We start from the raw sequence: 27,922 nt of genomic DNA, 5'->3' as shown, positions 1-27,922 counted from the left end.
CTCAACAATCAACGAATGTTGTGAAATGCTCCCCACCTATTGGCACAAGGGACTTCTTAACATCTTGTCCTGTGTACTTGATTTTAATGTACAGTTTAAATCTCCTCCAATTATCAAATTGTATTGTCCAAATTCTGGAATAGTATTAAATATTTTCTTTAAAAAAAGCGGGTTGTCAAAGTTTGGTGCATCGACATTCACCAATATCAGTCATAGAAACATAGAAACATAGAAATTAGGTGCAGGAGTAGGCCATTCGGCCCTTCGAGCCTGCACCGCCATTCAATATGATCATGGCTGATCATCCAACTCAGTATCCCGTACCTGCCTTCTCTCCATACCCTCTGATCCCCTTAGCCACAAGGGCCACATCTAACTCCCTATTAAATATAGCCAATGAACTGGCCTCAACTACCCTCTGTGGCAGGGAGTTCCAGAGATTCACCACTCTCTGTGTGAAAAAAGTTCTTCTCATCTCGGTTTTAAAGGATTTCCCCCTTATCCTTAAGCTGTGACCCCTTGTCCTGGACTTCCCCAACATCGGGAGCAATCTTCCTGCATCTAGCCTGTCCAACCCCTTAAGAATTTTGTAAGTTTCTATAAGATCGCCTCTCAATCTCCTAAATTCTAGAGAGTATAAACCAAGTCTATCCAGTCGTTCTTCATAAGACAGTCCTGACATCCCAGGAATCAGTCTGGTGAACCTTCTCTGCACTCCCTCTATGGCAATAATGTCCTTCCTCAGATTTGGAGACCAAAACTGTACGCAATACTCCAGGTGTGGTCTCACCAAGACCCTGTACAACTGCAGTAGAACCTCCCTGCTCCTATACTCAAATCCTTTTGCTATGAAAGCTAACATACCATTCGCTTTCTTCACTGCCTGCTGCACCTGCATGCCCACTTTCAATGACTGGTGTACCATGACACCCAGGTCTCGCTGCATCTCCCCTTTTCCTAGTCGGCCACCATTTAGATAATAGTCTGCTTTCCTGTTTTTGCCACCAAAATGGATAACCTCACATTTATCCACATTATACTGCATCTGCCAAACATTTGCCCACTCACCCAGCCTATCCAAGTCACCTTGCAGTCTCCTAGCATCCTCCTCACAGCTAACACTGCCCCCCAGCTTAGTGTCATCCGCAAACTTGGAGATATTGCCTTCAATTCCCTCATCCAGATCATTAATATATATTGTAAATAGCTGGGGTCCCAGCACTGAGCCTTGCGGTACCCCACTAGTCACTGCCTGCCATTGTGAAAAGGACCCGTTTACTCCTACTCTTTGCTTCCTGTTTGCCAGCCAGTTCTCTATCCACATCAATACTGAACCCCCAATGCCGTGTGCTTTAAGTTTGTAAACTAATCTCTTATGTGGGACCTTGTCGAAAGCCTTCTGGAAGTCCAGATACACCACATCCACTGGTTCTCCCCTATCCACGCTACTAGTTACATCCTCGAAAAATTCTATAAGATTCGTCAGACATGATTTACCTTTTGTAAATCCATGCTGACTTTGTCCAATGATTTCACCACTTTCCAAATGTGCTGCTATCCCATCTTTAATAACTGACTCCAGCAGTTTCCCGACTACCGATGTTAGACTAACTGGTCTGTAATTCCCCGTTTTCTCTCTCCCTCCCTTCTTAAAAAGTGGGGTTACGTTTGCTACCCTCCAATCCTCAGGAACTACTCCAGAATCTAAAGAGTTTTGAAAGATTATTACTAATGCATCCACTATTTCTGGAGCTACTTCCTTAAGTCTTGTTGAATGCAATTCACCCACTAATATAACATATCTACCTTCAGTATTAACAATAGAAGAGGTATGTTTAAATGGTGTTCCCTTACGAATTAAAATGGCTACCCCTCTTGACTTAAAGGAGAATGGTGAATGATATAATTTATCAATCCATTTGCCTTTCAGTCTATTGTGTGCTTAGTTTTTGAGATGGGTTTCCTGAAGTAACATTATGTCAGCATTAATTGGTCTGTGGTAAAGTAAATGGTTTAACACATTAGACATAACATTCTGCTTGAATGGAGGGTGAATGAGATTTTGTTCTGTTTGATCTGTCTCCCGAAAGTATCTTCCAAAAAGATATAAATTCTTAATAATGAAATAAAAATTAGAAATGAAATAAGTAAGTAAAGAGTTAAACGAGTGCAGGAAAAAAAAAGAAATGACTAAAACTACAACTTCAATCAATTAGTGAAAGCCACCCTATTGCGGAAAAAAAATCCCCAAACTTCCTTAGCTTTTGATAAAATTAATACTAGCTCCGGTTTTAAAGAATTTTAATTAAAAAAAGAATAAAAGGGGAAGTAAACAGGACAGGCCCAAAATAATTTAATCCAACAATAGGCCACTCCCCCCCCCCCCTCCCCCCTAGGAAGTGTTAGTTGAGTATTAGAGGTAAAGTTTACATAAGTCAAGTATTGCTTGAATTTCTTATTGGTAGTAATTAATAATAATTTTCTAATAGTAGTAATTAGTAGTAATTAATAGTAATTTAACTTGTATCCCCACTTTCAAACAGTATTTGACAAGATCACACACAAGATTAGTGTGCAAAATTAGAGCACGTGGTATTGCGGGTAGCGTATTGACATGGATAGAGAACTAGTTGGCAGACAGGAAGCAAAGATTAGGATTTAACGGGTCCTTTTCAGAATGGCAGGCAGTGACTTGTGGGGTGCCGCAAGGACCCTAGTTGCTTACAATGTATATTAACAATTTAGACGTGGGAATTAAATGTAACATCTCTAATTTTGCAGATTACACAAAGCTGGATGGCAATGTGAGCTGCGAGGAGGATGCTATGAGGCTGCAGGGTAACTTGGATAGGTTGGGTGAGTGGGCAGAAGCAGGGCAGATGCAGTATAATGTGGATAAATGTGAGGTTATCCACTTTTGTGGCAAGAACATGATGGCAGATTATTATCTGAATGATGTCAAATTAGGAGAAGGGATGCAACGAGACTTGGGTGTGCTTGTACATCAGTCACTGAAAGTAAGCATGCAGGTACAGAAGGCAGTGAAGAGAGCCTTCATTGCGAGAGGATTTGAATTTAGGAGCAAGGAGGTCCTACTCCAGTTGTACAGGGCACTGGTGAGACTGCACCTGGAGTATTGTGTGCGATTTTGGTCTCCTAATTTGAGGAAGGATACTATTGCTATTGAGGGAGTGCAGCGTAGGTTCACCAGGTTAATCCCGGGATGGCGGGACTGACGTATGATGAAAGAATGGGTTGACTGGGCTTGTATTCGCTGGAATTTAGAAGGATGAGAGGATATCTTATAGAAACATATAACATTCTTAGTGGATTGGGCAGGGTAGATGCAGGAAATATGTTTCCAATGTTGGTGGAGTCCAGAACCAGGGGTCACAGTTTAGGAATAAGGGGTAGGCCATTTAGGACTGAGATGATGAATTTTATTTTCACCCAGAGAGCTGTGAATCTGTGGAATTCTGTGCCACAGAAGGCAGTGAAGACCAATTCACTGGATGTTTTCAAGAGAGAGTTTGATTTAGCTCTTAGGGCTAAGGGAATCAAGGGATATGGGGGGAAAAGCGGGACGGGGTACTGATTTTGGATGATCAGCCATGATCATATTGAATGGCAGTGCTGGCTCGAAACGCCGAATGGCGTACTCCTGCACCTGTACGGAGGATGCCATCTCAACGGCACTTCACTCCGCCCTCTCCCACCTCGACAACAGAGACACTTACGTAAGAATGCTGTTCATCGATTACAGCTCAGCATTCAACACCATTATATCATCTAAACTGATCACCAAACTCGGTAACCTGGGCATCGATCCCTCCCTCTGCAACTGGATACTGGACTTTCTAACCAACAGACCACAGTCTGTTAGGTTAGACAAGCGCACCACTTCAACCCTCACCCTGAACACCGGCGTTCCACAGGGCTGTGTGCTGAGCCCCCTCCTCTACTCCCTCTTCACCTATGACTGCACACCTGTACATGGTACTAACACCATCATCAGGTATGCAGATGATACAACGGTGATTGGCCTCATCAGCAACAACGATGAGTTGGCCTATAGGGAGGAGGTCCAGCTCCTAGCAGCATGGTGCGCTGACAACAACCTGGCCCTTAACTCCAAGAAGACCAAGGAGCTCATTGTAGACTTCAGGAAGTCCAGGGGCGGCACGCACACCCCCATCCACATTAACGGGACGGAGGTGGAACGTGTTTCTAGCTTCAGGTTCCTGGGTGTTAACATCTCCGATGACCTCTCTTTGACCCACAATACCTCAACTCTGATCAACAAGGCTCACCAGCGTCTCTTCTTCCTGAGGAGACTGAAGAAGGTCCATCTGTCTCCTCAGATCCTGGTGAACTTCTACCGCTGCACCATCGAGAGCATCCTTACCAACTGTATCACAGTATGGTATGGCAACTGCTCTGTCTCCGACCGGAAGGCATTGCAGAGGGTGGTGAAAATTGCCCAATGCATCACCGGTTCCTCGCTCCCCTCCATTGAGTCTGTCCAAAGCAAGCGTTGTCTGCGGAGGGCGCTCAGCATCGCCAAGGACTGCTCTCACCCCAACCATGGACTGTTTACCCTCCTACCATCCGGGAGGCGCTACAGGTCTCTCCGTTGCCGGACCAGCAGGTCCAGGAACAGCTTCTTCCCGGCGGCTGTCACTCTACTCAACAACGTACCTCGGTGACTGCCAATCACCCCCCACCCCCCCCCCCCCGGACACTCCTCCCACAGGAAAAACACTATGTCTGTATATATGCTAATGTAAATATTTATTCAAATCATATGCCATGTCGCTCTTCCAGGGAGATGCTAAATGCATTTCGTTGTCTCTGAACTGTACACGGACAATGACAATTAAAGTTGAATCTGAATCTGAATCTGTTTTCTTTGTTTCTATGACCAAGGAATCTCGAGAAAATATTCTCTGAAAGTGGAGAAGGAGCATGCGGGATGATATTGAGAATCTCAAGGGCATGCTTCAGGTGGACATGGATGTTCTATACAGTGGATGGAATGTAGCTCTGGACATATTAACCATCCATCCGCCCAGTCAACCACCTTTGCTCCTTCTGTGGGAGACTCTGCACTTGGCACACTGGCCTCATTCGTCACTTTAGAATCCACAACACTAGAGTGGAACCAAGTCATCCTCCATCCCAAGGGTTTGCCTAAAACAAAACGATGAAAGAACTAGGTGGTGCGTTACTTAAACCTGTCAATGTGAGGTCAACACATTCCCTCAACCCACAGGGTGAACTCTACAGATTTCTCAAATTGGGTTATGTTCCGATTTCTGCGCTGTGAGCTCTGTAGATCCCACAAACTTGGCGGTGTAAGGTTTATGCCACCATTGAACTCAGTAGTGTGATCCCTATGCACCCTTGAACTCGACATTGTGAGCGTTATCCTTTCCCTGAACTTGGCGGTCTGAGTTCTATGCGACCCTGAATTCAGCAGAAACTCACGCCAGCAGCGTACATTCCTGTGCCACATGAAGTTGATAGCGTGAGTTCTACGCACATTACTTAAGGGGCTGTCCCACTGTACCAGCTAATTCAAGAGCTCTCCCGAGTTTACAAAATAACTCAAACTCGTGGTAAGCACGTAGAATATACATAGCGGGTACGTCGGAGCTCGGGATGTCTCTTAGTAGCTTGCAATGCTAACAGCAGGTACTCGGGAAATGCCGTAAGCTCGTGAAGATTTTTCAACATGTTGAAAAATGTCCATGAGAGCCCCGAGTACCTGAGAGTGACTATTACTGTAACACGGGGCGACTTGACTCAAGATGTAACCAGAGTGAAGTGGTCGTGGTCAAGCACGATATCACACGATATAACGTGGTGTAGATAAAGAGTTCCCACGGTACTCGGCATTTCCGTTATTTGTGCGAGTGACTTGTCCGTCTCCCGAGCTTTCCCGTTAAATCTTGAATGAACATTGTGAACTACACGTGGCACAAATGATGTCACTTTTTTTTTCACACACTATAAATATCCTCCCTTGGTTGAATTGGCTCATTTGGAGACATGCCTATACTAAGTAGTTTCGAGTACAGGATGGTGGTTTTTTTCATTCACGCGCTGTATGCAGCAGCCCACTATGTGCATCGAGGACGCTTGCGTGAAGGCAGAAGGGAGAGATTAATTAAAAAGAGAATTAAGAGGAAGTCTCACTGGGTGTGAAAGAGCAAAGAGGCCATCTCTGCGCTTACTACAATTCACAATTGGGGAGTGTGCCGTGGCAGGACAGCTATATTGATAGGTAGCCGACCACAGGAACACTACTGCATGTTAGCAGAAATGCATAGCAAATAAGCTGACTTTCTAGTGTTGTCCTCTGAAAAGTGCTTCCTATAAGATGTTCGTCCTGCAAAACCTGCCATTTAGCACATTGCATTGTCCCTTTTAATGCCTGAGTTTAGGCTTGTTGCGGAGGTTAATGAATATAATGTGTTTAAATAATCTATCGTGCCTCATTTGTTGATTTTCGTGTTTGCGAGGCCCTTTTATAGACAAATGTTTGGTGTGATGCACCTTCTCTCAATATGTGCAAGAAGTCGTCTTTTTATATTGTCAAATAGGAATAAAGACTTTGTCTCACATTTACCGTGCTGATTGGCTTATTTTATTTTCTACCGAGAGGTGAAAGCTTTCAAACGTTTAAATAGCTCAACAATTAGATGGACCTGAACACTCAAAAATGAAACTTAATGAAAATGTGATTATATCACCTCCCTTCAACTATTTTGTGTTTCAGCATGAGAGGGATTATAACATTAGAGACATTCATCTTGTAGTGATGTGTTAATGAAGAATTGCAGACATCAAGCTGATAGTAAGAAATATATTTATTTAACAATGAGGTAAACAAGCACTGACAATCAAACTGCTGAGGTAAAAGCTTTATCACACTTCAGGCTATCATAAAATGTGGAGCCACCAACAGAAACAAAGTAATGCCCAAGAGGAAAAGACACACATATTAACATACAGACATTTACAGCAAACCCAATCTGTCGAAGATTGACACAAAAAGCTGGAGTACCTCAGCGGGACAGGCAGCATCTCTGGAGAGAGTCTGAAGAAGGGTCCATTTTGTGTCTATCAGTCATATCAATTTACATGCAAATCTTTGATCTTAAACTCATGGTCCAGTTTTGCTGCACAGCGTATTATACAAGTTCACACCAGTGTAATATCCGTGCATAACATAACACAATCAATGACTATCACTGCTGCTGTCCTAATTCCCCATTTACTGGTGCGCTCCCCTAATTCCTCATTTACTGGTGCCCTCCCCTAATTCCTCATTTACTGGTGCCCTCCCCTAATTGACCATTTACTGGTGCGCTCCCCTAATTCCTCATTTACTGGTGCGCTCCTCTAAGTCCCCATTTACTGGTGCGTTCCCCAAATTCACCATTTACTGGTGCCCTCCCCTAATTGACCATTTACTGGTCCCCTCCTGTATTGTTCTATTTTCTGTAAAATCACCCTTCCCATTCCCAGGTTTAAAGCTGGGCTGGGATATTAAAACACTCGCAGACAGGGAATTTTGGAACGGCACTGCGGCACAATAGTGGAGTTGCTGCCTAACCCAGAGATTAGTGCGGGTGTCACAGGTTATGGGGAGAAGGCAGGAGAATGGGGTATGAGGGAGAGATAGATCAGCCATGATTGAATGGCGTAGACTTGATAGGCCGAATGGCCTCATTCTACTCCTATCAGGGAGAGTTAAATTTCGCTCTCAGGGCTAACGGAATCAGGGGAGATGTGGAGAAGGCAGGACGGGGTACTGGTTTTGGGTGATCAGCCATGATCATAGTGAATGGCGCTGCTGGCTCGGAGGGCCAAATGGTCTACTCCTGCACCTGTTTTCTATGTTTCTAAAGCCACACCATCATCTCTCATGGATGGATGGATGCTAGCCACAAGGTAACCTCTAACAACCTCTCTCTCCTCCCATTTCTTACCCTTCCCTCGCCCGCACCCCACCCCACCCCACCCCACTGTGGCCCATCTAGACTCGCACCTCTTTCAGCCCTCCCCTCACCCCTCTCACCCCCCCCCCCCCCTCCTCCCCCCCCCCCCCCCCCCCCCCAAACATTCCTTCCCCATGCTTCACAATCCTATCTTACAGACTATGCTTTAATCTAGGGTCTTTGTTCAAACCATCTGCCCCCTCGCCCGTGTCCATCTATTACCTGAGATAGACACAGAATGCTGGAGTAACTCAGAGGAACAGGCAGCATCTCTGGAGAGAAAGAATGGGTTTAAGGAATGGGTGAGTTTGGGAAACCCATTCCTTCCATCCAGAGATCAAAATGCTGGAGTAACTCGCTGAGTTACTCCAGCATTTTGTGTATCTTCGATTTAATGCAGCATCTGCAGTTCCTTCCGACACCTGCCACGCTTGATCCTGCCTCCTCTTTCCCAGCTGGAACCGAAACGTCACCTATCCATGTTCTCCAGAGATGCTTCCTGCCTGAGTTATTCAAGCATTTTGTGTCGAAAAGTGGAACTTGCTACGAAAAGTGGAATCAGATACAATCAGCAGGTTTGAGAGACATTTGATTTGAAGTTTGAAATTTCCAAACACTTTTTAATCAACTCGCACCGAACGACTAGTTCCAAAGTTTTCGCCAGATAAAGGATATTGAGAACACCTTTTTTACTCACTTTCTGTCCCCTCTGTCCAGCTTCCGGGTTTACCGTTCGCAGGAGTTCCCACGGTAACCACAAGAGTTATTACGGATATCGCACTGGCCACTACGTTCATATAAAGTTGCAATGCTCAACCACAAGTGTACAAGTCACTCTTGGAGAAATACAAGCTTGCTTGAATTTTCTCCCGAGTCACCAAGTTAAAGGGCTTTCTCACGGTGCGACCTGACGCAAGACTTAACAAGAGTTTAACATCGTGGGAACCTCCTGCGACAACAGTACGGCATTCGTGGACCACCGAGGACCTCCGTGGCGCTAACGGCAGGTAGTCGTGTAACTTTGTAAGGTCGGGAGAAAATTCAAACATTTTTGAATTTCTCCAAGAGTGACTTGAGCACTTTTTGATGAGCGTTGCAACATTGTATGAACGCAGATGCCAATGCGATATCCGTGCGATATCCGTAATGACTCTTGCGGGTACCGTGGGAACTCCTGCGAACGGTAAACCCGGAAGCTTGACAGAGGGGACATAAGGTGAGTAAAAAAGGTGGTCTCAATATCGCCAATGGACCATGTGTCCATCAAGGACGTCCCACCTAATTGTCATTGTTTGAGAATCTTTTTCACAGTAAGACTTGCAGAGATGCCTCTCAGAAAAGCGCAAAGAAAGGGGTCAAAGAAAGTCAGAACGTTTTTAGCCATGCAGGTAAATGAGGAGGAGACTCAGCAAGAGGTGGAGAGGCAAGGTGGAGAGGCAAGAGGAAATGCCAGAGATACCACTGCCTGTGGGCTCCTTGGAGCAGGGAGAGGGTGATCAGGGTGGATTTGAGATTGCCTCCCCAGTAGCTGTTGCCTCCCCAATAGCCTCAGCAGACGATAACATAAAGGGAAGATGGCAGAAGGTAAGGCCATATAACTTCAACAGGGAACAAGAGGGGGAACTGGTGAAGTGGTACCAATGCAATGAGATTCTCTATAACATGCAGTAGTGTTCCTGTGGTCGGCTACCCATCAATATAGCTGTCCTGCCACGGCACACTCCCCAATTGTGAATTGTAGTAAGCGCAGAGATGGTCTCTTTGCTCTTTCACACTGGATGTGCCCGAGTCACCTTTCAAACGCTGCAGTGAGACCATTTTCAACTTGTTCGCACCACTTCTCCAAGCACCTAGTGTTACTTCCCCTGTGTCACTGTCCACTATGTCACCGTCCTGGATGGATGTTGCTGATCCAGCAGCTGCACCTCTCATTCGGATCAGGTTGTGCAGAACACATGCTGCATATACTATACTCTCCACATTCTTGGGCCTCTGCTCCATTGTCTTGAGCAAGCATCTAAATCTGTTTGCCAAGATGCCAAAAGAATTTTCCACTACCCTCCTGGCCCTTGACAGCCTGTAATTGAAGATCCTCTGTTCCCTAGTTAGATTCCTCTGTGGATATGGCTTCATAATTCAGGGCCGTAGTGCAAAGGCTTCATCAGCAACCATCGCATATGGGATGTCCGGGCTGTCTTCTCCTGACAGAGGTTCTGGATCAGGCATGCCTGCTGTTCCACCTTCCATTTTCTTTCCAAGCCAGGTTTCTTTCCAAATCCGGCCATCACCAACACTTCCAGGTGTGCCCACATCCACATACAGGAAGTTGTAGTTATAATCAACCACCGCCATGAGTACAATTGAGTGGAATTTCTTGTAATTGAAATAATTTGAGCCATCCAAAGCCCCACATGTGTGAGCAAAGTTCCACCTGTTTTCAAACCCCAGTGCAACTCTCTTCCACGCATCTGGTGTACTGGGGCATTCCATCACTTCAGCTGAATAAAATTGGATGATCGCCTCACAGGTTTCTCGGACAAGAAAGTTGTAAGATAGACTTTTATAAGAATCGCCTGAGGCCAAGTAGCGGAGGGTGATTGCTATGCGCAACCCTGGTTCCAGTGCCTTTCTCATTACAGTGTCAGTCTTCTTCAGCAGAGGTCCCAAATTATTCTTTAACTCATTTAAGAGCTCGGGTGAAATTCTGACAAAGTTTTTGAATGCACATTTATCCTCTTCGCACAGCACATTAAGCAGTTGCTCATATTGTCCAAATTGAGGTCTCTGTTGAAACATGGGCTTAACCCAGTGAGACTTCCTCTTAATTCTCTTTTTAATTAATCTCACCCTTCTGCCTTCACGCAAGCGTTATCGATGCACATGTTGCGCTAATGCATACAGCGCGTCAATGAAAATAACAACCAGCCTGTACTTTGCATAGGCATGTCTGCAAATGAGTCAATTCTATGAATGGAGGATATTTATATAGTGTGTGAAAAAAAGTGACATCATTTGTGCCACATGATTAACTACACTACAGTCCACGATGTTCATTCACGATTAACGGGAAAGATCGGGAGACGGACAAGTCACTCGCACAAATGACAGAATTACCGAGTACCGTGGGAACTCTTTATCTACCCCCCGTTATATCGTGCGGAACTCGTGCTGGACCACGACCACTTCACTCTGGTGACATCTTGCGTCAGGTCGCACCGTGAGAACTGGCCATTACACGATTACCTGCCGTTAGTGCCACGGTGGTCCACGGTGGTCCACGAATGCTGTACTGTTATCGCACGAGGTTCCCACGATGTTAAACTCTGGTTAACTCTTGCGTCAAGTCGCCCCGTGAAAAAGCTGCTTCTCCGAGTTCGAATCAGGGGAAACTCGGGAGAACTCTGTACATTCCCTGAAGTCAGCAGTGAACTCCATACATTTCCTGAAGTCAGCAGTGTGGGCTCCATGCGTCCCTGAACTCAGCAGCGAGCTGTATCCATGCTCTGATCTCGGCGCCTTGAGGGCAGTTGGTCTTCGGAAATCAGCAGTATGAACCCATGCATTTTTAGAAGTTGGCAGCATGAGCGCTGCTCGTAGCCATGGCTTGACTGTGCATTATTTGCACTTGACAATTGAGCGCTGTGCATTCTCCGAGCTCGCTTGTTTTACTTCAATGCGTTATCGGGATTCGGCAATGCGGTTCAATTCTTTGTCCGAACCTGGCTGTGTAAGCACCGTACATTCTCCGAAAGGAGCAGTATGAACTCTGTGGGTTTTTCAAAATCAGTAGTGTGAGCTGAAGTCAGCCAAATGAGAACTGTGCCATCCCTGCAATCGGCAGCATTAAGGGCCTGTCCCACTTTCCCGAGTTGCTCACAATTTCTCCCGAGTTATCCACTTGATTCAAACTCGGAGAATGTCCATAGCGAGTCCGTAGGAGGCCGTAGCTAGTCCGTAGATATTTCGTACTCGGGGTATCAGGTAAGTCGGGACGTTTTTTCAGCATGTTGAAAAATGTCGACGAGTAAAAAAAATAGCCCCGAGTACCTACTGTGTTGGAGTGTCCGGGGTCAGGCAGCATCACTGGTGAACATGAATAGGTGATGTTTCAGGTCGGGATCCTTCAGACTCATTGTCGGGTAGGGGGGGGAAGAGAAGAAAACTGGAGTTGAGGGGCAGGAAAAAGGGCTCACATCTCTAGGCTCCTATACTCTGCTTGTCCATGCTTCTTTCCTGGTGATTAAGAATGTTACCTGTGTTCCTAATCTCATTTTAGGTCCCTAGCTCTATTTGCACACTTAATCATGTTCTCAGTTCCACACATCTTCAAGTCAGTTTCTGATATTTCAGCAGCAGTTAACTTTTGTTTTCCGTGTCTGTGTGTGACTGGAGCGAGCCTGCAAAGCACAGTGCCCCGTGTTATGTGAATGGTTGACTGTGTCAACTGCTTCCCTTTCCAGAGCCTCAAATAAGAGCATCATCTAAAAGTACTCACTAGGCAGGCTTCAGCAGGCAGCTGAATTATTGTATCAGCACAAGAGACTCTTCAATTACAGTCCGCGTGGCAGCATGGTACACCTTGTATGCATGCTGCCCATACATTTGAGTTGCTCATCTGTCAGGAGTGGTATTGTCAGTGGATAGGCTTTTTACTCAATCAGCCGTCACTCTTTGGTTTGTTGCTCCACAGTACATCTCAGAATTTACATCTGACACCTGCAAAACAGCAGGCGTACGCCATGGAGGCAGTTAATCCTTATAAAGTGGTGTGCTCCTCCTGCTTCCTGCAAGGAAGAATGAAATTAAGCCAGTTATCTGACTGCGACTATTTATACTGTGTAACTGGCACACTGCATGATGATGCCAATATTTCCATATCCAGCCTGGAAAGTGTATTAGCATTTATTGTGATGATTACTGCAATAGTGGAGGGTTGTGCAATGAGAACTTACACAAGCTCTTGCTAGCTCTCTTTGTGGACCAGTCCTTGTTTCAGTCTACTTGGCCCACAATGTCACTGCTTTCTGATGTACTATGTCACAGGGATAACCTTGGTTTCCACCCAATACCCTCCATGTCACCAACATTTAAGTGTGAGCATTGAATTATACAATGGTTGCATGTACATCATTGTGTGCACAAAAGTAATGACATCTATATTCTTTGTTTAGAAGAATGAGAGGTGACTTTATTGAAGCTTATAAGATTCTAAGAGGGCATAACCAGGCTGGTGGCAAGATCTTTCTACTATCGGAAAAAACTCAAACAAGAGGACATCCAGTAGTTACAAGATGAGGGGCTGATTGGGAACTTGTTTTCACAGAGAATATTGAATCTCAAATTCTCAACTCATGTAATTTTGGAGGATAGATCATAATGTAGGGGAGAAGGCTCGAAGAATGGTTGGTGCAGACCACAGCCTGGCAATTGAAAGGTGGATGCAAGTGAGAGGAGTTTTGAGTGGCCGATGGGTGGACTAAGGGCAGAGATTGGAAGACAAAAGACTGCAAGAAATAGTAAGAAGATGCATGAAATGTGAAGCCAGAGGAAGACCTTGAATGACGTTGATAAGGAAATATCTGGCAGGCTTTTTCCACGTGTATGCATAAAGTCCAATTTTAGATAACTAACCTACAACTGCAACTGCTGTAGAATTGGGAGCAACAGCAGCAGGAGCTTTGCAAGAGATACGACTGATTGGCTCTAGCCCAAGTGGGAGGAGAGAAGTGAAAACAGTTAAAGTAGAGGCCAAGGACAGGCAGACTTTACTCAGAACTGCTGTAGTTTTGGGAGCAACAGCAGCGGGAGATTAGCAAGAGATACGACTGATTGGCTCTAGCCCAAGTGGGAGGAGAGAAGTGAAAACAGTTAAAGTAGAGGCCAAGGACAGGCAGACTTTACTCAGAACTGCTGTAGATTTGGGAGCAACAGCAGCAGGAGTTAAGCAAGAGATATGACTGATTGGCTCTAGCCCAAGTGGGAGGAGAGAAGTGAGTCAGTGCCGGGAAAACAGTTGAAAACTGAGGAATTTGGTTTGTAAATTGGTAAATCAGGCAATTTATCAGTCAATTTAAGCAAGACGGCTCTTAGCGAGCGGCAGTGAGTGAGCGGCCTTGTGAGGGAAGTGTGAGTCTTTGGCTCGAGAGTCTTATGAGAGGAGACCATGCAATACGCTTGAGAGGTAGAGACGAAAGAAGGAGATGTCAGGCAAGCTGATTCAGTGCGATGCTTGCAGTATGTGGGAGGTCAAGGACACCGCTGGTGCCTCTGGCTGCTACAAATGCGAGAAGTGCATCCAGGTGGAGCTCCTGAAGGGCCGTGTTGGGGAACTGGAGAAGCAAGTGGATGACCTCCGGTTCATCCGAGAAATGGAGTCGTTCCTCGACAAGTCCTACAGTACGATTGTTACACATAAGGTACTGGAAGAGAGAAGATGGGAGACAGTGAGAACGGGAGGGAAGCATGGAATGCCAACGTCCCCGGGTGTTGTACCTCTTGTGAACAGGTTCACCCACTTAGAAGCTGTCGGGACAGAAGAGGTGTTTACACTGGGCGGCGGACTGGCTTGCGATGCGAATAGGGCTGTTGAGCCAAAACCAAGAAGGCCTAAGGCAGGCAACGCCATTGTAGTGGGAGACTCCATTGTGAGAGGTACGGACAGGGGTTTCTGCGGCAACAGATGGGATGCGAGGATGGTGTGCTGCCTTCCTGGTGCCAGGATCCAGGATGTCACGGACAGAGTGCAGAAAATCCTCAAGGGTGAAGGTGAACATCCGGAAGTGGTAGTGCATGTCGGCACAAACGATGTCGGAAAGAAGGGGATGAATATTCTGCAGCGTGACTTTAGAGAGCTCGGAAAAATGCTGAAAAGCAGGACCTCCCGGGTTGTTATCTCCGGTTTGCTTCCAGTTCCTCGTGCTGGCGAGAGCAGGAACAGGGAGATACGGGACCTGAACGTATGGCTGAGGAACTGGGCACGGGGCAGGGATTTAGATTCTTAGATCACTGGGATCTGTTTTGGGGTAAGGGGGAACTGTACAAAAGGGACGGATTGCATCTTAACAGGTGTGTGACCAGCATTCTGGCAGGCAGGTTTGCCACTGCTACACGGGTGGTTTTAAACTGAATAAGGGGGGTGGGGTGTCGAATGGGATAGTGGAGGATGGAGTTAAAGGGAAAGGGTTTCTTAAATGTGTGAGCGTAGAGACAGAGGGGTGTAAAATGAGGGTAGAAGCAATAGGTAGCAAGGTGAAAAGTAAAAGTGGCAGGCAGACAAAACCAGGGCAAAAATCAAAAAGGGCCACTTTTCAACATAATTGTATAAGGGGTAAGAGTTGTAAAAACAAGCCTGAAGGCTTTGTGTCTCAATGCAAGGAGCATTCGTAATAAGGTGGATGAGTTGAATGTGCAGATAGCTATTAATGACTATGATATAGTTGGGATCACGGAGACATGGCTCCAGGGTGACCAAGGCTGGGAGCTGAACATCCAGGGATATTCAATATTCAGGAGGGATAGAGAGAAAGGAAAAGGAGGTGGGGTAGCGTTGCTGATTAGAGAGGAGATTAACGCAATGGAAAGGAAGGACATTAGTTTGGAGGATGTGGAATCGGTATGGGTAGAGCTGCGAAACACTAAGGGGCAGAAAACGCTGGTGGGTGTTGTGTACAGGCCACCTAACAGTAGTAGTGAAGTTGGAGATGGTATCAAACAGGAAATTAGAAATGCGCGCGACAAAGGCAAAACCGTTATAATGGGTGACTTCAATCTACATACAGATTGGGCGAATCAAATTGGCAGGGGTGCTGAGGAAGAGGATTTCTTGGAATGTATGCGGGATAGTTATCTAAATCAACATGTAGAGGAACCAACGAGAGAGCAGGCTATTTTAGACTGGGTATTGAGTAATGAGGAAGGGTTAGTTAGCAGTCTTGTTGTACGTGCCCCCTTGGGCAAGAGTGACCATAATATGGTTGAGTTCTTCATTAGGATGGAGAATGACATTGTTAATTCAGAAACAATGGTTCTGAACTTAAAGAAAAGTAACTTTGAGGGTATGAGACGTGAATTGGCCAAGATTGACTGGCAATTAATTCTAAAAGGGTTGACGGTGGATATGCAATGGAAGACATTTAAAGACTGCATGGATGAACTACAAAAATTGTTCATCCCAGTTTGGCAAAAGAATAAATCAGGGAAGGTAGTACATCCGTGGATAACAAGGGAAATCAGGGATAGTATCAAAGCGAAGGATGATGCGTACAAATTAGCCAGAAAAAGCAGCATACCGGAGGACTGGGAGAAATTCAGAGACCAGCAGAGGAGGACAAAGGGCTTAATTAGGAAAGGAAAAATAGATTATGAAAGAAAACTGGCAGGGAACATAAAAACTGACTGCAAAAGGTTTTATAGATATGTGAAAAGAAAGAGATTAGTTAAAACAAATGTAGGTCCCTTGCAGTCAGAAACAGGTGAGTTGATCATGGGGAACAAGGATATGGCGGACCAATTGAATAACTACTTTGGTTCCGTCTTCACTAAGGAAGACATAAATAATCTGCCGGAAATAGCAGGGGACCGCGGGTCAAAGGAGTTGGAGGAATTGAGTGAAATCCAGGTTAGCCGGGAAGTGGTGTTGGGTAAATTGAATGGATTAAAGGCCGATAAATCCCCAGGGCCAGATAGGCTGCATCCCAGAGTACTTAAGGAAGTAGCTCCAGAAATAGTGGATGCATTAGTAATAATCTTTCAAAACTCTTTAGATTCTGGAGTAGTTCCTGAGGATTGGCGGGTAGCAAACGTAACCCCACTTTTTAAGAAGGGAGGGAGAGAGAAAACGGGGAATTACAGACCAGTTAGTCTAACATCGGTAGTGGGGAAACTGCTAGAGTCAGTTATTAAAGATGGGATAGCAGCACATTTGGAAAGTGGTGAAATCATTGGACAAAGTCAGCATGGATTTACAAAAGGTAAATCATGTCTGACGAATCTTATAGAATTTTTCGAGGATGTAACTAGTAGCGTGGATAGGGGAGAACCAGTGGATGTGGTGTATCTGGACTTCCAGAAGGCTTTCGACAAGGTCCCACATAAGAGATTAGTATACAAACTTAAAGCACACGGCATTGGGGGTTCAGTATTGATGTGGATAGAGAACTGGCTGGCAAACAGGAAGCAAAGAGTAGGAGTAAACGGGTCCTTTTCACAATGGCAGGCAGTGACTAGTGGGGTACCGCAAGGCTCAGTGCTGGGACCCCAGCTATTTACAATATATATTAATGATCTGGATGAGGGAATTGAAGGCAATATCTCCAAGTTTGCGGATGACACTAAGCTGGGGGGCAGTGTTAGCTGTGAGGAGGATGCTAGGAGACTGCAAGGTGACTTGGATAGGCTGGGTGAGTGGGCAAATGTTTGGCAGATGCAGTATAATGTGGATAAATGTGAGGTTATCCATTTTGGTGGCAAAAACAGGAAAACAGACTATTATCTAAATGGTGGCCGACTAGGAAAAGGGGAGATGCAGCGAGACCTGGGCGTCATGGTACACCAGTCATTGAAAGTAGGCATGCAGGTGCAGCAGGCAGTGAAGAAAGCGAATGGTATGTTAGCTTTCATAGCAAAAGGATTTGAGTATAGGAGCAGGGAGGTTCTACTGCAGTTGTACAGGGTCTTGGTGAGACCACACCTGGAGTATTGCGTACAGTTTTGGTCTCCAAATCTGAGGAAGGACATTATTGCCCTAGAGGGAGTGCAGAGAAGGTTCACCAGACTGATTCCTGGGATGTCAGGACTGTCTTATGAAGAAAGACTGGATAGACTTGGTTTATACTCTCTAGAATTTAGGAGATTGAGAGGGGATCTTATAGAAACTTATAAAATTCTTAAGGGGTTGGACCGGCTAGATGCAGGAAGATTGCTCCCGATGTTGGGGAAGTCCAGGACAAGGGGTCACAGCTTAAGGATAAGGGGGAAATCCTTTAAAACCGAGATGAGAAGAACTTTTTTCACACAGAGAGTGGTGAATCTCTGGAACTCTCTGCCACAGATGGTAGTCGAGGCCAGTTCATTGGCTATATTTAAGAGGGAGTTAGATGTGGCCCTTGTGGCTAAGGGGATCAGAGGGTATGGAGAGAAGGCAGGTACGGGATACTGAGTTGGATGATCAGCCATGATCATATTGAATGGCGGTGCAGGCTCGAAGGGCCGAATGGCCTACTCCTGCACCTAATTTCTATGTTTCTATGTTACAACAACTCTTATCCCTTCCCCCCCCAACCCTTTTCATCCATATCCTTTCTTCTGGCTTCGCATTTCGCTCTTCTCTCCATATCTCACAAACTTTTGTCTTCTTCCCATCTCTGGCCTTCGTCCACCCATCTCCAAGTTGGAGGAACAGCACCTCATATTTCACATGGGCAGCTTACAACCCATTGACTATTGACTTCTTTAACTTCAAGTAACCCTTGCTTTCCCTCTCTCCATTTCAACCCCATCCAAGTTCTCTGACTAGTTTCACTGTCCTCATGATTAAATTTTACTGATTGTATGCCTCATAGTCACCTTCCCCCCAGCTAACAATGATCCATTCTACATTTTCCTTGAGCTTCGTCTCCTTTGATCTCCCGTTTTCACACCTTACCCTTCCATATCTCCCTCTCCCCTGACTGCCCTGAAGAAGTGTCTCGACCCGAAATGTCACTCTTATTATACCTTGTGGGGGGCAAAATTAAGAATTAGATCATGCATTTCACTGAAGATAGTCACAAAATGCTGGAGTAACTCAGCGGGCAGGCAGCATCTCTGGAGCAAAGGAATGGGTGATGTTTTGGGTCGAGACCCTTCCTTCTTCAGACTGCGTTATTTCACTGCGTTGGACAAGGTTTTTAAACTCCAGTTGTGCGTTGGGACTCTGATTCCATCTGGGCTGCTCATGTAGCATGTTCCTAATCTTCTGGTTAGAAATTCTCCCTATACATAGGTGAAAGATTAGACCACATGTACCAATTCAGACGTTAAGGTCTGCCAAAGGCTCCAAATCTATATAATTAAAAGTCTCATCTTGACCATTTCTTGTCTGCACTGTATATATTGATTTTAGAAGAAAAAATGCTACCTGTATCACTGTGATTTTTGGCCATCTTACTCACAGTCCTCCTCCGCTGAGCCAACCCTGAGGATGTTTCCCATTGATGAAAAATAAAAAAGTTATGAGTGTTTAAAAAACCTTGAGATCAGCTGATTGGTCCTCTCGCCTGTCAATCATCACGGTGAAGGCAACACCCCTTCTGGGGTGGGCAGGACTATAAAATCCTGGATGCTTGGACATGAGTCAGTCACTCTGCAAGATCACGAGGGAGAGGCCACGATTGTCATTCTAAGCTGTGAATCAACTGAACTGTGAATCTGCAGTGTACTTGCAATAAATGATTTGTTAGCCCTTAATGACAATGCCATGAGTTGTTTGGCCTGCTGCCCTGCCTGTGCTTGAAAGGGCAATGCTTAATTGGAAATGAAATGACAATGCCAAGAGTTGTTTGGCCTGCTGCCCTGCCTGTGCTTGAAACTGCAATGCTTTATTAGGTCCGACTATGTTTGGAAGGAATAAATGCTTTATTAGGTAAGACTGTGTTTAGAAGAAATAAATGCTTTATTAGGTCCAACTGGTGTTTGGAAGGAATAAATGCTTTATTAGGCCGACTGTGTTTAGTCCAAAAGTCCCGCTCATTTCGTGACTTCCGCTTATTGGATAAGTCGTGCTGATTGCGTAATTTCCGGTGAGTGCAAAGGTCACGCTGATTGTGGAAGTGCCGCTGAATGCAGAAGCTCCACCAGAAGACTGGAGAGGTCGCGCTTAGCCGTGTGAGTAGATTCAAGAAAGTTTACTCATATATATATGGTGTGTGAGCGTGTGTGTGAGCGTGTGTGTGTGCGTGTGTGCGCGCGTGCGTGTGTGTGTGTGTGCGTGCGTGCGTGCGAGTGTGTTTGCGTATATTGGAATTGGTGGAAAGGTGGAATATTGCGCTGGGGGACCAGCCCTCCCGTGTGAAGCTGGGACCCAACGGGTCCCACTTAGTCTAGTATTTATTAAACTGAGGTAACTTGTCCTGGAGGATCTGAAGCCAATGTTGAGTGAGATTGGTGGTTATATTTACTTGGCCAGTTTTGGCCTCTGGATTATTCTACTGTACAGGGAAACTACCCAAGTTGTCTCCTTGTAGCAGACCATGAACCATTTCAAACCTATACATTTCTGGACTTAAAACTCTGCACTGGAATTCGAGATATCAAGAAGTCAGTGAGATTTCCATTCAGTTACATTTACAGTATGTAAGCTTAGTGGGTCAAGGGATTTCCTTGTCATGTTGTTTATTTTTAATATTAATACATTACTTTTCAGCGTAATGTATTTCTTATTCTCACAAAGTAGGACCCGTTGGGTCCCAATGTTTAAGAAAGAACTGCAGATGCTGGAAAAATCGAAGGTAGATAAAAATGCTGGAGAAACTCAGCGGGTGAGGCAGCATCTATGGAGCGAAGGAAAAGGTGACGTTTCTGGTCGAGACCCTTCTTCAGATTTTGGTCCCAAAATCGTTTCCAACATCATAGATTATGAAAGACATTTAAATATTTTATGAACATAGATTTTTCTTTGATTTACTTCAATGTATTTTATGTCAATTGATTCGCACATTCTTGGGAAGCCAGTGTAGTGGCCATTTGGCCTGTTTTGCATGTCATTAATCAATTTCGTTCAGACTTCGGTCTGAATGACAATAAAGGCTATCTAATCTAATGGCATGTGCCTTTACATTTTAGACTGCCCGTTATATTGTTGGTGGAATTTATGACGTGTTTTTGGGCATGTTTGGAGCTAAGATGCTTGCGCAGAAGTTTAGTTTTTAGTGTAGTTTGGAGCGAGCCAGGGGGAAGGTTAACCCTTCGACAATGCCAGATCATGCGAGATCATGTGAGTTATAAAGGAGATCATGCCAGTGTTATGGAGACACGAGGAGTTTTCTAATGTTTAAAGTAATAAGCTGGAGTTCAATGAAGATTGCAGTAATATTGGAAGAAGTTTGGATGTATTTTACTGTTTTCTATCAACAATAAAGCATTTATTAATCAAAGGACTGTGTTTTTTGACGACTTATCTGTGAAGAAGCTCTGAAGGTCTCTATGAGTCAGATCGCATGCGTATCGAAGATATTCCCCTTATCCCTGCTCATCCATTTAGCAGCTAGGGAGTTAGTTTCCCAAAAGATATGAAAATCTTCCGCTACAGCCAGTGATTCCCAAAAGGATTATATAGAATGGGCAGCACAATGATGCAGCTGTAGAGTTGCTGCTACACACACTACCTGCGTTCCTCCCACATTCCAAAGACGTGCAGGTTTGTAGTTTATAGGCTTCTGTAAATTGCTCAAAATGTGTCGGACATAGATAGACACAAAATGCAGGAGTGACTCAGTGGGACAGACAGGAATGGGTGACGTTTCAGGTCGAGACATAGACCTAGTTTCGGTGATGGTCTGCTGGTGTACCAAATGGCTTTTTTTCCACACTGTACCTCTAAAAACTAAAACTAAATTCTATATAAGGAGTCAGGTTGGTAGAAGATGAAGATTTTGGTCATCTTTATTTTCATCATGAGATTTTGGCAGTACATGAATAGAAGTATAAAATCATTGAAGAAAATTGCAGAGTCATCTGTTGGAATCCTATGTGAGGCAGTGATCACATACAGTCCCGATGCTCAGAAATCCAAGGATCATAAGAACGTAGATGAGATTAGTTTAACTTGGCATTATGTTTGGTATGGATACAGTGGACAGAAGGACGCATTCCTGTGCTATAATGTTTTGCTCTATGTTCTATGTTCTAATCCGGATGTCATTTGCAGACATTATACCTACCAGAAAATTCACCAGGAAATTAATTGCAATCTGCTTCAGTACTTCCCTTAGTACACCCATCTCTACATGTCCCTATTTTTCTTCGCTGACATGACAAAAAGCAACGATGCATTAATAAAATGCGAATTCTTCTTTTATTTAGTCAAGAAAACCTTGCCAAATGGCTTCCTGCCACATCAAACAATAGCATCACCATTCTTTTGTTCAACTGTTCTGAATTTGCTTCGGGGCATTGTGCAGCTAGAAATCTGAACCCAACAATAGGAGATCACCCAAGAATAAGAAGGTAGACAAAAATGCTGGAGAAACTCATCGGGTGAGGCAGCATCTATGGAACGAAGGAAATAGGCGACGTTTCGGATCGAGACCCTTCTTCAGATCACTCGAGAATAACAGATCAGTAAGTAAGGTTGGACAAACTTGGATTGTTTTCTCTGGAGCTCTGGAGGTTGAGGGACGACCTGATAAAAGTATGAATGCAATAGAGAGACAATAGACAATAGGTGAAGGAGTAGGCCATTCGGCCCTTCGAGCCAGCACCGCCACTCAATGTGATCATAGCTGATCATCTCCAATCAGTTCCCCGTTCCTGCCTTCTCCCCATGTCCCCTGACTCCGCTATCTTTAAGAGCCATATCTAGCTCTCTCTTGAAAGTATCCAGAGAACCGGACTCCACCGCCCTCTGAGGCAGAGAATTCCACAGACTCACAACTCTTTGTGAGAAAAAGTGTTTCCTCGTCTCCATTCTAAATGGCTTACCCCTTATTCTTAAACTGTGGCTCCTAGTTCTGGACTGCCCCAACATCAGGAACGTGTTTCCTCCCTCTAGCATGTCTAAAACCTTAGTAATCTTATATGTTTCAATAAGATACCCTCTCATCCTTCTAAACTCCAGATTATACAAGCCCAGCCGCTCCATTCTCTCAGCATATGACAGTCCCGCCATCCTGGGAATTAACCTTGTAAACCTACACTGCACTCTCTCAATAGCAAGAATGTCCTACCTCAAATTAGGGGACCAAAACTGCACACAATACTCCAGGTGTGGTCTCACTAGGGCCCTGTACAACTGCAGAAGGACCTCTTTGCTCCTATATCCAGGAATATTCAATATTCAGGAGGGATAGACGGAAAGGAAAAGGAGGTGGGGTAGCGTTGCTGGTTAGAGAGGAGATTAACGCAATAGAAAGGAAGGACATTAGCTTGGAGGATGTGGAATCGATATGGGTAGAGCTGCGAAACACTAAGGGGCAGAAAACACTAGTGGGAGTTGTGTACAGGCCACCTAACAGTAGTAGTGGAGTTGGGGATGGCATCAAACAGGAAATTAGAAATGCGTGCAACAAAGGTAAAACAGTTATAATGGGTGACTTCAATCTACATATAGATTGGGTTAATCAAATTGGCAGGGGTGCTGAGGAAGAGGATTTCTTGGATAATGTATGCGGGATAGTTTTCTAAACCAACATGTAGAGGAACCAACGAGAGAGCAGGCTATTCTAGACTGGGTATTGAGTAATGAGGAATGGTTAGTTAGCAGTCTTGTTGTGCGTGGCCGCTTGGGCAAGAGTGACCATAATATGGTTGAGTTCTTCATTAGGATGGAGAGTGACATAGTTAATTCAGGAACAAGGGTTCTGAACTTAAAGAAAGGAAACTTTGAGGGTATGAGACGCGAATTGGCCAAGATAGGCTGGCTATTGACTCTTAAAGGGTTGATGGTGGATATGCAATGGAAGGCATTTAAAGACTGCATGGATGAACTACAACAATTGTTCATCCCAGTTTGGCAAAAGAATGAATCAGGGAAGGTAGTGCATCCGTGGATAACAAGGGAAATCAGGGATAGAATCAAAACAAAAGATGAAGCATACACTGGACTGGGAGACATTCAGAGTCCAGCAGAGGAGGACAAAGAGCTTAATTAGGAAAGGGAAAATAGATTATGAAAGAAAACTGGCAGGGAACATAAAAACTGACTGCAAACGTTTTTATTGATATGTGAAGAGAAAAAGATTAGTTAAAACAAATGTAGGTCCCTTGCAGTCAGAAACAGGTGAATTGATCACGGGGAACAAGGACATGGCAGACCAATTGAATAACTACTTCGGTTCTGTCCTCATAAGAAGACATAAATAATCTGCCGGAAATAGCAGGGGACCGGGGGTCAAATGAGATGGAGGAACTGAGCGAAATCCAGGTTAGTCGGGAAGCGGTGTTAGGTAAATTGAATGGATTAAAGGCCGATAAATCCCCAGGGTCAGTTAGGCTGCATCCCAGAGTACATAAGGAAGTAGCCCCAGAATTAGTGGATGCATTAGTGATAAATTTTCAAAACTCTTTAGATTCTGGAGTAGTTCCTGAGGATTGGAGGGTAGCTAATGTAACCCCACTTTTTAAAAAGGGAGGGAGAGAGAAAACGGGGAATTACAGACCAGTTAGTCTAACACCGGTAGTGGGGAAAATGCTAGAGTCCGTTATTAAAGATGGGAAAGCAGCACATTTGAAAGTGGTGAAATCATTGGACAAAGTCAGCATGGATTTATGAAAGATAAATCATGTCTGACGAATCTTATAGAATTTTTCGAGGATGTAACTAGTAGAGTGGATAAGGGAGAACCAGTGGATGTGTTATATCTGGACTTTCAGAAGGCTTTTGACAAGGTCCCACATAAGAGATTAGTATGCAAACTTAAAGCACACGGTATTGGCGGTTCAGTATTGATGTGGATAGAGAACTGGCTGGCAGACAGGAAGCAAAGAGTAGGAGTAACCGTGTCCTTTTCAGAATGTCAGGCAGTGACTAGTGGGGTACCACAAGGCTCAGTGCTGGGACTCCAGCTATTTACAATATATATTAATGATTTGGACGAGGGAATTGAATGCAACATCTCCAAGTTTGCGGATGACATGAAGCTGGGGGGCAGTGTTAGCTGTGAGGAGGATGCTAGGAGGCTGTAAGGTGACTTGGATAGGTTGGGTGAGTTGGCAAATGCATGGCAGATGCAGTACAATGTGGATAAATGTGAGGTTATCCACTTTAGTGGCAAGAACAGGAAAGTAGACTATTATCTGAAAGGTGGCCGATTAGGAAAAGGGGAGATGCAACGAGAGCTGGGTGTCATGGTACACCAGTCATTGAAAGTAAGCATGCAGGTGCAGCAGGCAGTGAAGAAAGCGAATGGTATGTTAGCATTCATAGCAAAAGGATTTGAGTATAGGAGCAGGGAGGTTCTACTGCAGTTGTACAGGGCCTTGGTGAGACCACACCGGGAATATTGTGTACAGTTTTGGTCTCCTAATCTGAGGAAAGACATTCTTGCCATAGAGGGAGTACAGAGAAGGTTCACCAGACTGATTCCTGGGATGGCAGGACTTTCATATGATGAAAGACTGGATAGACTCTGGCTTGTACTCGAGTTAATTTAGAAGATTGAGGGGGGATCTTATAGAAACTTACAAAATTCTTAATGGGTTGGACAGGCTACATGCAGGAAGATTGTTCCCGATGTTGGGGAAGTCCAGAACAAGGGCTCACAGTTTAAGGATAAGGGGGAAATCTTTTAGAACCGAGATGAGAAAAACATTTTTCACACAGAGAGTGGTGAATCTGTGGAATTCTCTGCCACAGAAGGTAGTTGAGACCAGTTCATTGTCTATATTTAAGAGGGAGTTAGATGTGGCCCTTGTGGCTAAAGGGATCAGGGAGTATGGAGAGAAGGCTGGTACAGGATACTGAGTTGGATGATCAGCCATGATTATATTGAATGGCAGTGCAGGCTCGAAGGTACGAATGGCCTACTCCTGCACCTATTTTCTATGTTTCTATATTCAACTCCTCTTGTTATAAAGGCCAACACGCCATTGGCTTTCTTCATTGCCTGCTGTACCTGCATGCTGACTTTCATTGACTGATGAACATGGACCCCCACATCCTGTTGCACTTCCCCTTTTCCCAACATTTTGATAGTAATCTGTCTGTTTTCCCACAAGGTGGAAATGTCAAATGCTATTGGGCATAGCTTTAAGGCCAGAGGCGGAAAGTTTAAAGGAGATATGCTGGGTATGTTTTTTTACACAGAGAGTTGAAGATGCCTGGAACACACTGCTAGGGGTGATGGTGGAAGTGGACAGCAGTGCCTAAGATGCTTTTAGATTGGCACATGGAATATGCAGAGAATGAAAGAATATGGATCATGATACAAGCACATTGGATTAGTTGAGTTTGGAGCCAAATTTGGCACAAGCATCGTGAGCAAAAGGACTTGTTCTGTGTTTTACTAATGCTGCAGCACGAGGAGGTAGTGACCATAAATATTATAATAAAATTCAACCTGCAGTTTGAGAGGGACGATTAAATTAGATGTGTCAGCATTACAGAGGCAATGAGGGAGAAGTTGGCTAAAGTTGATTGGTAAGGCACCCTAGCAGGAATCACGATGGAGCAGCAATAGCAGGAGTTTCTGGGAATAATTTGGAAGATGCAGGATCTTTTCATCTCAAAGATGAAAAATGGTGCTGGCAAGGGAAGCCAAGGCAGCATAAAACTAAAAGAGAAGGCATATAACATTTCAATGATTAGTGGGATATTAGAGAATTATGATGCTTCTAAAAACAAACAGAAGGTAACTTAAAAAAGCAATATGGGAAGAAAATATGAAATATGAAGGTAAATTAGCCAATAATATAAAAGAGGATAGCAAAAGTTTCTTCCGATAAATAAAGAGTAAGAGAGAGGCAAGAGTGGACATTGGACCACTGGAAAATGATGCTGGATAAATGATAATGGGGAATAAAGAAATGGCAAATAAAGAAAAGGCAGAGGAATTGAATAAGTTTGTTGCATCAGTCTTCACAGTGGAAAACACCAGCAAAGTGCCTGAAAATCAAGAAAGTCAGAAGTTAATGGAGTTATTATTACTAAGCAGAAGGTACTTGGGAAGATTAAAGGTCTGAACGTGGATAAATTTCCTGGACCAGATGGCTCACACCCCAGAGTTCTGAAAGATATGTCTTTAGAGATTGTGGAGGCATTAGTGGTGATCTTTCAAGCATCACTAGAGTCAGGAGTGGTTCCAGAGGACTGTAAAATTGTAAATGTTGCTCTGCTGTTCACAAAAGGAGTGAAGCAAAAGAGGGGAAACTATAGACCAATTTGCCTGACTTTAGTGGTTCATAGAGTTCATTATAAAGGATGAGGTTTCCAGGTACTTAGCTGCCAGGCACGTGCCGTGAGTAATTACTCAGGGTAGGCAGTCAGTCGGCTTTTAAAAAATCTTAAACTGCGCTTGCGCAGATTGTTCTCCTCTCTGTAAGCTGTCAGTCGACTTTTATATAGTCTTCAAAAGCCATATCTCTTAATAAAGTACCGTATTTCCCGGCAATTAAGCCGCACCTGCGTCGAAGATGCACCCTCATTTTGAGTTGCTAAATTTTGAGAAAATACGGTATTTTTAAATTTTGAGGAAATACGGTATTTAAAAACATAAAGCTCAAAGAAATTTACTTACCACATTATTTGTACACAAACTCCATTCTTCTCTCTTTGTTTCTTAAGATACCCTTAAGGTAATGGCAATCCATGTTTGAAAAACCCGCCAAGAAACTTGCGCTGCACATGCTCAGTAGACTGCTGCGCATGCGCAGTCCACGGTGCAAAGGCAGAATTTCTGCTGCCTTCAGCTCCCCTTGTCATTGAAGGCTTGAAGCAGTGTCGACGGCACGTCAGCTGCACATACTTTCGCGTGTTACAAGTACTGCGGATAAAAGGCACTGGAGAATTATGCCTACCTAAGAGTTCAATCTCTTAGGTCGGCATAATTCACCCGTACTTTTACTATTTATATTTAATAATCACCATTTTATAATTTTAGTCAGGGTAGGCAGTGCCGACCTTGCCTACCCTGACGGCACGTGCCTGTTAGCAGCACAAGATAAAATAGGCCGAAGTCAACATGGTTTTACAAAGGGGAATCTTGCCTTACGAATCTTTTGGAATT

At 44.5% G+C, this 27,922-nt stretch overlaps 1 long non-coding RNA gene across 1 annotated transcript; it reads left to right on the top strand.

Moving 5' to 3' along the window:
• Window positions 1-87: 87 nt before the first annotated feature.
• Window positions 88-25,514, top strand: LOC116971731. Its single transcript, XR_004411595.1, has 4 exons — window positions 88-185; window positions 14,321-14,326; window positions 20,322-20,332; window positions 25,503-25,514. It is a non-coding gene; the product is annotated as an uncharacterized LOC116971731 (long non-coding RNA).
• The last annotated feature ends 2,408 nt before the right edge of the window (window positions 25,515-27,922 follow it).

The sequence above is a fragment of the Amblyraja radiata genome, chromosome 4, assembly GCF_010909765.2.
Source record: "Amblyraja radiata isolate CabotCenter1 chromosome 4, sAmbRad1.1.pri, whole genome shotgun sequence".
Classification (NCBI taxonomy): domain Eukaryota; kingdom Metazoa; phylum Chordata; class Chondrichthyes; order Rajiformes; family Rajidae; genus Amblyraja; species Amblyraja radiata.
The sequence above is the reverse complement of the archived record's forward strand: the minus strand, read 5'-3'. Positions and strand labels throughout refer to the sequence as shown.